The 12,658-nt window shown below is 42.2% G+C and overlaps 1 protein-coding gene across 2 annotated transcripts in view; it reads left to right on the top strand.

Moving 5' to 3' along the window:
* zbtb16a (zinc finger and BTB domain containing 16a) overlaps nucleotides 1-12,658 on the top strand; it is a 139,733-nt gene that overhangs the window by 57,633 nt on the left and 69,442 nt on the right. The gene's annotated exons all lie outside the window — the stretch shown is intronic.

Genomic DNA, 12,658 nt, shown 5'->3' with positions numbered 1-12,658 from the left:
GACCCCAAACACACACACGTCCCAGCAGTCCCTGTGCTCTGAGCCTACTTAGCGCAGCACTGTTTTAATGGCATGGGCCGTCTTTTATAGGCAGCAAAGAGCTCCTCATTCCTAAGGCCCTAAGTGCAGATGGTTTATTGAGACACTGTAAAAGCCATGGGACCTCTGAGGAAACCCCTTCTGCACACAAACGCATATACACGCACACAGACACACGCACACACAACCCCAAATCCATGTGTTGACTTTGGCCCAGAACTTGAGCCCTCTGTTCAGTACCCCATAAGTTTTCCAATGAAACACAGTAAGTGGTCTGAATTGTCTACTTGGCATTGTTGTTGTCGGTGGGGGGGGGGGGGATACGCCCCCTCCTCACCGTAGGCAGAAAACGATAATTGCCAGGATCATTTGTTTGTTCGTATCTCACCAAAACTTAAACAATGACTGAGATGGATGCTGACACTCCTGCTCTGTTGTGACAAAGATGAATGACAAATTCCCGCTGTGCCAGAGAATTGTCTCAACACGCGACTCAGCATGTCAAAAACAAAAGTTGCTCTGAGGAAATATTCGCTGTTTATTTTAGAATTACGCCCCATTTCCACAGTCCCTGCTGCAAATGCACGCGCCCCTTCTCACTCAGTTGTCAAAGCAGAGAGAGAGAGAAGGGAGCTCTGTCACAGGAACATAATGGATACAGAGTGTTTTGCAGAATGCGTCTCACGGTGTGCGTGGCCCGCGATGTGCACCAGCCCTTAAGCCTCAGACCTGGATCTGGCTCCTATTTAGTGCAACATCATCGTGTACGACTCATTTGCAAATGTTGTCTTTAAGTCAGGAGTTATGACAAAGTGGAAGCTGAGGGTGAGTCGAGGTAATCCTGATACATGTTACCTCGTCCTGACGTCTGCGGGTGCAGCTCTCTGCATGCTCCAGTGGAGATTAGCCTTGAAGAGCCATGCTCTGGCTACTGACATGGGTCCAAGTTAACAGCAAGCCTAAACGTCTATTTGGTGCTTTACCAATGTATTGTTTTGATAGTATTACTGAATACCATTATTCAGTACCACCCCTTTTCTAATGGATGTTGATGTTGAAGTCATTGTAAGTTTTGCATAGTAGTAGAGTAGTGATAACAGTAAAGAATTGGAAGTATAATAGAAGCAGCTTTTAACAAATTTGGAAAAAATAGGCTACAACCGGCCTCTTCTGCTGTTATCTGATATTTTGTTTACATTTATAGCAAAAAATGTGTAGATTTGTATATCATGTTGAAAGAGTTTTTGTTTAGTGTTGAGGTACGTCCATGGTTTAGTTTCCCGTAGAGGAAAGGGATACGGAAGGAAAACAATGACGGGTTCATGGGTCATAACTTTTATTAGTAAAGTTTGACAGGTGTGAAAATGATGGTGAAATTTGGAACATAGAGTCTTCCAGGTGGTGCTTGTGTTATCTCAGACCACACTGAGGTAATTATTATCAGAGTAGTTTTCCAACAGAAAGTAGATCATTTCAAAATCTTCCACGATATCAACAGGTTAATGATAACTCACAACGTGTACCCATTTATATAAGGTGAAAACTGTGTTGATAGAAGATCAAATGGAAAAAAAAAAGAACACTGAGAACTCGAGGAAGAACCACATTCTCCACCTTGAGAAAGGCAACCAAGCGGAAGATGTGGCCTGTGTATTTTTAGCTCCAGAGGCAGCAAGTGCACAAACTTTTTTTCTTTCGTTTTCTTTTTTTTTCTCACTCTTTCCAAGCGGGGCTGTGTTGACGCACGACATCAACCTGTACTGTTACACACATCAGTGTTGATTCATAGCCGCTTTGGTCTGGCGTAAAAGGCGAGACAAGCGCTTCTGTCAAGACGGGCGACGGTTAGGGAAGAGACAGCGCTGAGGCAAAGCTTCTTTGATAGTTTTTGTTGTCTTTTTTTGTTGTTGCACTTTTTTTCCTTTTTTCCCCCTCCTCCACCTCCACCGTTTGACTTTCAAGGCTTTTCTCGGGCTGACGCCGCGTCTCGATTTTTATCGTGTCTCTCTGTAATGATGACACTTCGCCGAGTCCCAAAACCCTCAACCTCAGTTCCTCCTCCCCTCCCCCGCCACCCCCATCGTCGCCGCCATCATCCTTCAGCTCGCTTCAGAGAAGACAGAATATTGGGGAGATGAAGCGAGAGAGTGGAGAGGCTTTTTGATATGCGCAGCGTGTCGTGGATGTGGAGCGTTTCAGACGCTGCTGCTGCCTCCTCCCTCCTCTCTGCTTTCCACTCTTGTCTGTCTATCTGTCTGTCTGTCTGTCTGTCTGTCTGTCTGTCTCTCTGTGCTTGTTGTACGGAGGACTTGGCGCTTCGCCAGTCTGGGCTGCCTGCCACCACTGAGGGTACAGTATGTACAGTCTACCTTGTGCCAGCTATTTCTTTTTTTCCCTCTCGTCTCGTTCTGTCTCGGTTCTCTCATCACGTTGCTGTTGTTGTTTTTTTAATCTCCACCTGACGTTTAGTGTTTGACAGTGTTTGCTGAGCCAAAGCCTGCAGATGGGGGTTAGAGCTGTGACTCAGCCCCTTTTGGGGTGCATTTTGAGGTCCTTACATGTTGTTTTCTTCAAATGATAGCAGCACGTTTACACTGCTGATGGACATTAATCCAAATACTCCATGTTTCACCTAAAATTGTATCTTGATTCCAGTCCTGAAACAGCAGTTAAACCACAATGAAATCCCAGAATATTAAGAGTAATTCTGGATTCAAAACTCTGAGTTCTGGACCTCAATACTTTCTTTTTTTTGCGCTCAGCAAAATGCGTCTGGAGCATAGTGTCAAAGACTTAATTGATAACATGCTTTGAATCATATATGAACAAAGTTTAGTGAGCTACTGAAGTGGAGATTTCTGGCTCACAGAATGAGAAAAAACTCATTTTGAGAAAATGTCCAAAACCTTTTGCAAGACACTACAGTTAAGTTAAGTTGTGTATTCCAAGTTTTCTTTCATGTTATATTCAAAAAAGATAAGTAAAGAATTTAGAATACGTAATTTAGGTTATCTTTGAAAAAAAACAATCTGTTTGATATACGTACTTACACAACAGTGTAGTTTTAATATAGTATCAGTCAAACTGTATTCTATCGCCGTACCCAAAATAATCTGTTAACAAACCACTGCGTGTGTGTGTACAAATGTTTGTGTGCTTAGAGGCTCCTCAAACAAGACCAGACCAGACTGATATGATTCAGTTTGTTTTCAGAGCGAGCTGCTGCAGTGTAATAAGATTACCAATAAGTCTCCCTGAACAACCGTATCGCTCTCTATTTTACCACTAACTTTTCATCTCACTGCCTTTTATAGAGCCTTTTAATAATCCTATGTTTACAGTATGTAGACATATTACAGATTTCCTGGATTAGCTAGCTGACTATGTGTGTCAGACCTGGAGCACTTTTTCTTTTTTTTTTTTTTTTTTTTTTAAAGCTACATTAAAAAAAAGATCCATCTTTCTTTAACCAGCAGTCGCGGGCTAATTGTGTTGCTCAAGGGCACATTGTGATGATATATGAATGGAGCGATGGTCTCCGTAATGTGTCGCCTGGTATGTGGGAACCAAAAGAGTATTAAATATGGAGCATTGTGGATTGCCTTAATTCACCTGCCTGCTTCTTTTACTTCACTCTTCCTTCGTGTCTCAGATGAATTCATTAGAAAAAATGTTTCGCTAGTTACTGTTCCACTAGCATCTGAGGATTTGTCACAGTGTTCTGCAGAGCTGATATGTTATAGTGTGATCTTTGGTTTACATTCTTAGGTAGTGCTGGGTGTTAATTCTCAATTTAAACTTTTAATTCATTGATAATCAAAAAGTGTCAAGTACCGGAATTAGGCATTGATTGCGTAGTTAGATTCTGAAGCAAGTATACTTGTATCAGGAAATACGTCTTACGTTATTTTTAAAAAAGTCTTGTTGAATAGAAAAAACAAGTCGATACTCTGCAAACAATACATGCAAGTATTAATGTTCTAACGGAACAGATGTCAAGCCCAATCCTAAAGTAAACTGCACTTTATATGAATAACTGTGATTCATGTTAACAAAGTTTAACAATCCAGTTACTCTTTGACAGGTCTGCAGCCAGACCCTTATGTGGGATATAACTGCTAACCAAGGGAATTATTGATGGAAGCATGATTTAACAAGATAATCCCCTGGATTTTCGGGTCATATGCTAGCACAGTCTGACAGTGTGTCACGCAGGCTTCATCAGTTTGGTATGCCTGTGTTTGGTTTCTGCATTAGTCAGCCAGTACAGTGTATTTCCAGAGTGAGGTTTGCAGTTTAGAATAGTGTTTCTGACCAGCCCTGAAGGGAATTCGTCTTTTAGGAACATCTGTTGGTAGCAAAGCATCATGTTCCCGTTTGGTTGATCTCTTTTTGTTTTTTTATGCTAAAACAGAAAAGAGGGGATAGATTACTTTCAGGCGATAAATACAAATGTTGCAGCATTAATATAGCAGTTAATAACTTTTTACTGTAAAGATATAGTGGAGTCATGGCGTCGTGAGCAGAGAATGAAATGTCTGTGTAAAAGGATCAGCCGATATGGCACTGTTGCCGTTGTTTAGCTTTAGCCGTGAGCAGCCAGCTCAGTCGTCGCCATGTTGAGAGCCGTGTGGAGGCAATCCCTCATTGATAGATAACCTCTGAATTTGGAATTTAGCTTCTTTTTAAAGTCACTAATTGTAGAAATAAAAAATGTCCGATGACAGCGCTGCCCCAGTAGGAAAAGAAGACACTGCAATAACCAATATTTTATCTCTTCCACATTTCGAGTCCTCGCACTTTCACTACCTGAGAATGGGGAAAAAAATCAATGACATGAATCTTATTTTGTTAAATAATGGATGCCAAAATAATTAAATGGACTGTAAAGAGACGAAAGTATATTATTTACATAAAAAATACTGACCACTGTATGTATCTGTGCACCTGAGTAACATCTAAGTGCATTTGACTTGATCGTTACACATTATCTAACATTATTGTAAATGTGCTAAAATTTAGCCAAAAGTCTAGTTTTCCTTCTGTCCCCTGACCAGATGTTCGTCTTGGCTCTGTGAAATTACAAGCTTTGTTCCAATCTCATCCCAATCTGATTCCAGTCTGAGTGTGGGAGTAAAATGCCCACGTAAATGTCCAGAGCATTTAGATGAGGAAAAATGCAAAGAATTTGGATATGAGCACAGCGAGGCGGGCTGCTTTCCAATTGCTCTTTGTCTGTGTTTCCATCTCCGTGGCGTTTGTTTGGCTGTTTGGCTGTCGGCTGGTCGGCTGTTCTGGCGTCGCGCCGGTTCTTCCCTCACAGTGATGACGACATATTTGTGCCTGCAGGTCTGGATGTTCTGCCAGCATTCCAGCATTTATGATCGCTCGCAGATGTGAGTCCAGGAACACACTGTACTGTACCCAAACCCAGAAATTAATGAAACTTGACTGCCTTCCAGGCCACAAATTCCTAAATGTGGGTGTGTGTCTGTGTCTGTGTGTGTGTATGCATGAGTGAGAAGGGAGACAAGAGACTCAGGGAGGGAGGGGCGGGGGGGGTGCTATTAAAAGCAAGTAGTAGGAAAAGAAGTATAGTTCAGAAAAAGTGTTAAGCGGTTTACATGTACATTTTTTACCACAGCTGATGTTCTGTCCTGCACGAGCAAACTCACGCACACACATACAGTATGTTTCTGCTGTTTCCGTACATTAACACAGAATGACAGACGGAGTGGATAAACAGCAGTAGCTCATGCTTTAGTAGCATAACATTACTCCCACTGCAACTTAAAGCTCCCCCTTCCCCTGCACTTTTTGTAATACTTCCCCTGACCTGTTGATTTACTGTTCCAAACGCCACTGGGATTATGCAGCTGGACAAATCTCAGCTGGGTTATATTACATGAGGAGGGCAAGTCGGGGACAGTCAAGTGAGAGGTGACAAAACGCAGGGGTCAACTTATAATACTGTCGCATCAGACTTATATTTTTTCAGAGACGGGGGATGGGGGTGTAGGGGGGGGGGACTTGTTAGGCAGCTGTCTTCAGCAAATGTGACTTCATTGGAAACGCGTTACTCTGAACAGCTGACCTCCTTTGCCAGAACTCGGTGTACCTGTGCCGCGGGCTTCTTGGAAAAGCAGTGTTTCTAAAGGAATAAAACATAAAAATAGCCAGGCCGCACAGTACGTGTGAATGATGACCCTTTGGGTGATTGAGTCTCTGGCTGACAGCTCTGTGTCTGGAGGCACATTCGGACTCGATGGCCGGTTGCCTTATATGTCATTTTTACTTGGCATGGTTCTACCTGATGCCGGTGACTGCTTTCCTGGGAGAGACTGTGTGGGTATTTGCGCTGTTGAGAAATATGTCACTTACCAGCAAAGAATGTCTCGCTGACTAATACTAGTTTTGTCAATGCAGAGCAGAACCAATCATAGTTGACCATTAAATGGCATTCATAGGTGCTGATGTATGCGAGGCATTTTCAAGCTAAGGATGGCAATGTTGGCTGGCTCGTCCATCTGTCAAGCGATTGCATTGCGTTACGCAAGCTAGTGGAACAGCAGCTAACAAGGACTTTGGCTCTCTATGCACAAGATAAACAACAATCTAATGGGTTTTGAAATATTCACATTCAGGCTCACTCGAGCAGTGTTTACCAAACCCACAAATAAGAAACCATCGCGACCCAATTCACAATAGGCCATAGCACGGAATGGGGGGGGGGGGGGGGGGGGGGGCACAGTTGTCTGTCCTTTAAACTAGTAGCGGAGGTAGTCGCAGAGCAGCATGGTGGAAATACATACACACGAGGCACCGACGCTGTTGTGTTACTCGTCATGCCTCCTTTTCTCCCATTCTGTCTAAAATACACTGGGATGATATTGCGCCGGTGTTGTTTGGTTCAGTGTAAAAAAGCAAAGTCGGGGTAATGGCGGATCTTCTTTAGCCTTTTTTATGGTGGAATCTCTGTGTGAAAGGAGCCATGGTTTGAAGCTTAAAGCACCGTATTCTACGAGTTGTGTGTGAGAAAGTGTTGCATAAGTAGTTAATGCGATGCAGTTGTCAAGTCTACTTGGGTCAGTGCTCAAAATCCATAGAACCACTCACACATATACTTTTAGTCATATACTTAGCATAACCTCGACAATAAAATACACAATTTAGAATCATTTGTGCAAGCTGAAGTCTCACAAGGTGTGGAAGAGATGAAACCTTCCCTCGAGCACAAATGCTGCTAATAATATAATCCCACGAGTAATCACCTTTTGTCAAACAAACCCCTCCTGCAGATTAGTTTATAATCAAATTACTGCGGTATTGGATGCTCCTAAAGCCTGTCAATCAAAAAGTTAGACAGAGAAGCTCAAAGTTGACTTTTCAACCCTCTCTATTTTCAGACAAGAAGAAAAAACACGAGGACTTGATCTTATTCCTTTTATTACAGGGATATTGCAGCTTTAAATCCTTTTGGTTGCTAAGTAGCGAGTGCCCCTGTGCTCCCTTAATGGGCCTGATTTGGTATTCCGCTCTGATGCCAAGTCTTATTTTTGTATGCGAGACAAAGTGTTTTGATGGAGGGTGATTGCTGAAACGTCTGTGTGTCTACCAAAGGCTGTTTTGTTTTTTTTCTTTTTTTGGTGGAGAGTGAGAGTTTTATGGCCTCTCACTGTACAGTACACTTTGTGCCTTCTGCTCAAAACAAGAACACAGTCGATTGAATTTTGGATTCGCTTCATCATCCCCCCCCCCCTCCTCCCAGCAGCTTTGTTGTCAGCGAGCAGCATGTGTGTGTGTGTACGTGTCTGAAAGAGAGAAAGAGATGCGAGTGCTTGCTGTGTGTGCCTGATGCATGTGACTGAGTGTGTGTTTGTGGTAAAAGTCAATTATTGCAAAAGGCTGCCAATTAATTTGCTCTCCTGGAAATTTGAATGATACTGTAGAACGCACACACTCATAAACACACATGTAGACACAAATCAAACACACACACTCGCAATTACACACAAACATTGGATAAACCATACACACACACACCATTAACTTGAAAGGAGGGAAAAGATGCATTTGGCTGCAAATATTTGTTTGTAAATCAGGTCGTGTTTAGGTGGCGCTCCCTGGCTGGATAGTGAGCATTGCTCAAAGGTGGGTTAAAGCAGGATCCGATGGAACTGTCTCCAGGTATTCTGGGGGTGTTTTTATTATTATTTTTTGGGCAAAGGGTCCTTCAGACTGTCTCAAGGTGTCGGAATGACAGAGCTGATCGCTAATCTGGGTCCAATAAGTCTTGGTTTTAGGCAATTACCATGCACTGACATAATCATCATGGTGATTGTAACCATATTCCCACTGCTAAGACATATACTCTTACTTACCAGAGAAATAGAAACACCAGAATAGCACAGTGCAGTCAAATGCCAGTAAAAACAAGTATTTATCTTCTCTACACAACTTGTACTGTTTAAATCAGTGTATACACGTGACGGTGACACCATTCTGGCCTTTAATGCATTGGCAAAAACGAACAAGGGCATGTGTCTGCAAATACTCCACGGTGTGGTTGAGTTTTAGAAAAATAAAAAGGAAACCACAGTTTACCAAGGAAAAGTTCAGCTTTATAAAAGACTAAAAAGCGTGCATGTGAGAGTGGGTGCTGGCACGGTCCAGTTGTGCTCCGTGTTCTGTATAGCAATTAGTGGTATTCGCCACATTCGGAGGAGGTGCTGCTATGTGTGTCTGCAGAGCACATGTTGATATAAGCCCTGTTCGAGTTGTATTCTTGTTTTCCTGTGTTTGCCTTTGATATGTAATTGCAAAGATATTCACATGGATCATTGAAGTTCTGTATCGCACTTCTTGCTTGTCGTGTCAAACTAGGCCTTACATGCACGTAAAGGTGTGTGTGTGTGCGTGCGTACGTGCGTGTGTAAGAGAGAAAGAAAGAAAGAAAGAGAGGGTTTCTGAATGCATTGCAAACACCCCCCCCCCCAAAATACAAAAGAAAAAAAGCAGCGGCTGTGATGAGAGGTGGGTAGTACAGGGGGGAGATAAGGTTGTGAGAGCAGGAGGCTAAATTTAAATCGTAATTGGCCGACTTCCACAAGCTTGTGGGCATTTTAATGAGTCATAATAACTTCATTTAAAACCAGCTGAGCAGAAAATAGATTGGAGAGGAGCCTGTGGCTAGTATGGATTTGTGTTGCCTTGTGCGCGTTTGTGCACAGGCGTGCGTCTTTTGAGTTTGACTCTAAAACCAATGACACACACACACACACACACACACACACACACACACACACACACACACACACACACACACACACACACACACAGTGCAGAAACTAGCTGGTGCTACATTTATCCGGGACAGCTTTCAGAATAACACTGAGCTGCTTTACATGCAGTGTTTGTTGTCTGTGTGTTGATGGACCGTAATGACACAACCAACACGTTTCTGATGCGATGGTCATGACAGTGTTGGCCTCTATAACTCTATAGTTACAACTAAACTCTGCAGGGCTCAATATCCAAATAGTATCAAGTGTGAGGTTGATATAGATAGATCTGCGAAAGAGCATAAATGTAAAAGAAAATTAAATTATGAATTCCAAAACATGGGTGTGTGTGTGTTTTTGTTATGTTGTACCTGTTAGGTTGGATCCAGTTACACCTTTATCAATAGTAGCACATGGTGCTTGTTAACTTCACACAATTCCCAGCATACTTTTGCTCCACCCTCCTCTTTCAACCTGAGCAGAGAGTATCTCGGTGTCTGAATATTCACATTATGGTCCATTATGAACAGTAGTGTCTTCACTGTTTTGTGATGTGGTCAGGGTGTCTAGTGGTAATTGCATTGTAAATTGCTTATTGTAACGTTGAAGAAAAGGCTGCCTAACGCGGCTTCCCCTCCGCATTGATTAATTCACACATGGTAGTGAAGGGCTTTTTTCAGTAAAACAGACTTTTTGTGTGCTGATATCATGTGTCATGTAAGTACAACTTTATTTATATAGCACCATTTTTACAACCCTGTCTCCTACAAAATATCGTCCCCATACAACTAAACTTACTTACATTTCAGGGAAAACATTTTGTCCAGGATTACGGTTGCAGTTTGAAACATGTGGTTATCGTTGTGAATTGAAACCAAACGGATACATAACTGCTTTGTTAGGTGTAGGCACCAAAACTGCTTCTTGGTTATGTCTGGGCAATAAAAGTATTTGGTCCAGACAGTAGAACAGCAGTCTCTTGAGTGAAAGCGCTGTTTTGTTTTTTTTACCCATCCACCACCCCGACCTCCTCCCTACACGTACTTCCATAGACCCATTTTAAATTGATTAGTGATGCGTCAAAAGCAAACGTAATCACTCAACATCAGTACAGAAAACACGAATTCCAAGCAATAAAAAGCACATACAGGAAAAACAATATTCAAAAATGTATACATACGCAACGCACTGAAGAACACAGAAAGCATACAGCAACCAGTTTCAGACTCAGCAAATCTAACATCAGGGGGCCCTATAGCATCCACAGTCGGGATGCTAGGACGTTTGGCACGGGTTAATAGCCAACAGAGATGCAGGCAGGGTTGAGGCCATTTGTAGTATTATTTGGGGCAATTATGAGAAACTCAGTTTTGACAGAATTTATTTGAAGCAAGTTGAGTGACATCCAGTCCTCTTTATAGTGGCTACACAGTTGAGGAGGGTGTCTAGGTTGCTGAAGTCAATGTGTCTCATAAACTGTCCGGTCCGCTGTGAGCGCAGCTGAAGCTCTGTAGCTGTCAGCCTGCTGAACACTTCCTGCCACATCAAATCAGAGCGTCCTCTGACGATCCTCCTCGTGTATTGTTATCATCATCTACTCACGAGCTGGACATGGAGTCACACCTGGAATTTAAGCGAGACCTATTCTACGAGACAGACGGAGTTTGACAGGAGCCGTGAAAAAAAAAAGAAAAAAAAAAAGAAAGTAAAACCACGGTTCCCGTTTAAAAAATGCCTCAGATTTCTCCGTCATTATGCCCAACACTAAAACATTGTTCCGGTAATGATATAACAGTGTGTCATACATCGGTGCTGGCTATTAGATTTTCACTACCACTTGTCGCAGCTTCTGTAATGAGCCCCTGGTATGCACTGACATCGGCAGGAATGGAAGTCAGCCATTCAAATTTGACAGCTCTTTCATTGTGTCATGACAGTGTGTAATTAGGCAGGTTGTACATGAGTATAGACAGTTGCTTCAGTGTTCTCATGTCCTAACCAGTCACTTCTCTGTTAGATTATTGGTCTGCTGATGCCCTGGGCTTCAAATCAAGGCTGTATTTATCTCTGATATTCCCTCGTTAAATAAAAGGCCATTCAAATACTTTTTCCTGTATATCTTAACTGCACCAGGTAAATGAATAATTATTGATGTAATGTTCTTTTCCAGGTACAACATAATCTTTATGTTGCCAACTCTTATATTATTTAATGAAATAAGACTTTGACTCAATCTTTTTGACAGTTCGTTCCACATTTGCTCTAGCATCCTAAACGATGTTTGTGAATTGATTGAAATGTCATAATGGCTTTTTTTCTCCAAAGGATCTAGTTTCTGTTCTACGGTCCCAAGTGGGAAAACAGAATGGGGTGGATTGTTTGTGACACAAATGGTAATAAAACTAAATATTCTCTCAGGCACGACCTTTTATTGCGTTATGTAAGTTGGCCAATAGCTCTGGGAAACTTTTTAGATCAATTTCGCAGCGCAGATTAGAAAGCTATGAATCCCATTTATGGAAGAGCTCCCTCATGAAATGCTCTTTGAAACTTTTATATTTTCGGATGAAGAGAGAATGAACCCGGCTAAGCAAAGATCTGCCAACGGCACTTTCATGTGGGGGGGAAGAAAGAAAGCAAGGGAAAGTGAAAGGAGACAGAGCGAGTGAGGCAGAGGGAGAAGATAAAAGCACTCCCAAAGCCATCTGGAAGTAGCCAGGACACACAAGGATTGCTTTTATGCTACTAATTCCACTGGGAGGTGCGACATAAAAGCAAAGCATGGATATTGTGTTATAACTGTTGAAAACAAGCAAGTGGCCATGGAATACTAATATGGCTGGTCAGAGGGAAAAGCACTTCAATCCAGGGGTAAAAAGGCTTTTTGGATGCCCCCCCAGAGGCTAGAGGTATTGATTTGCAACTATTAGTTGACTATCTGGCAGACAGTTTCTGAAAGAGTATACTTTCCGGCTGCACCACACATGTACCGTTTGATTTAATGATGATATTGATTATAAGATATTTGTTTAGTTGGATTCACGTTCTTATCACGATTCCATTTCATGTTGGTTTTTAAGACTTGTTAGCAAGTTAAGTTGGATTTTGGATGAACTAGTTAACAGAACATCTCTGTGATCCTAGTTAGACCTTTTAGGGGGGCACCCTACCTGCATCACATCAACTACACAATGTTTGATGATCACACAAAAGGAGTTCTTATTAGTGTGTGTCAGCATTAGAGTATCGGAAAACGCTTCCGATGGGCCTACACCATAAAATGCTGGATCGGGTATCGGTGAGTATGCACCCGATATCACGTCGTCGTATAATTTCCC

Source organism: Pholis gunnellus (assembly GCF_910591455.1).
Source record: "Pholis gunnellus genome assembly, chromosome: 13".
Taxonomy (NCBI): domain Eukaryota; kingdom Metazoa; phylum Chordata; class Actinopteri; order Perciformes; family Pholidae; genus Pholis; species Pholis gunnellus.
The sequence above is the reverse complement of the archived record's forward strand: the minus strand, read 5'-3'. Positions and strand labels throughout refer to the sequence as shown.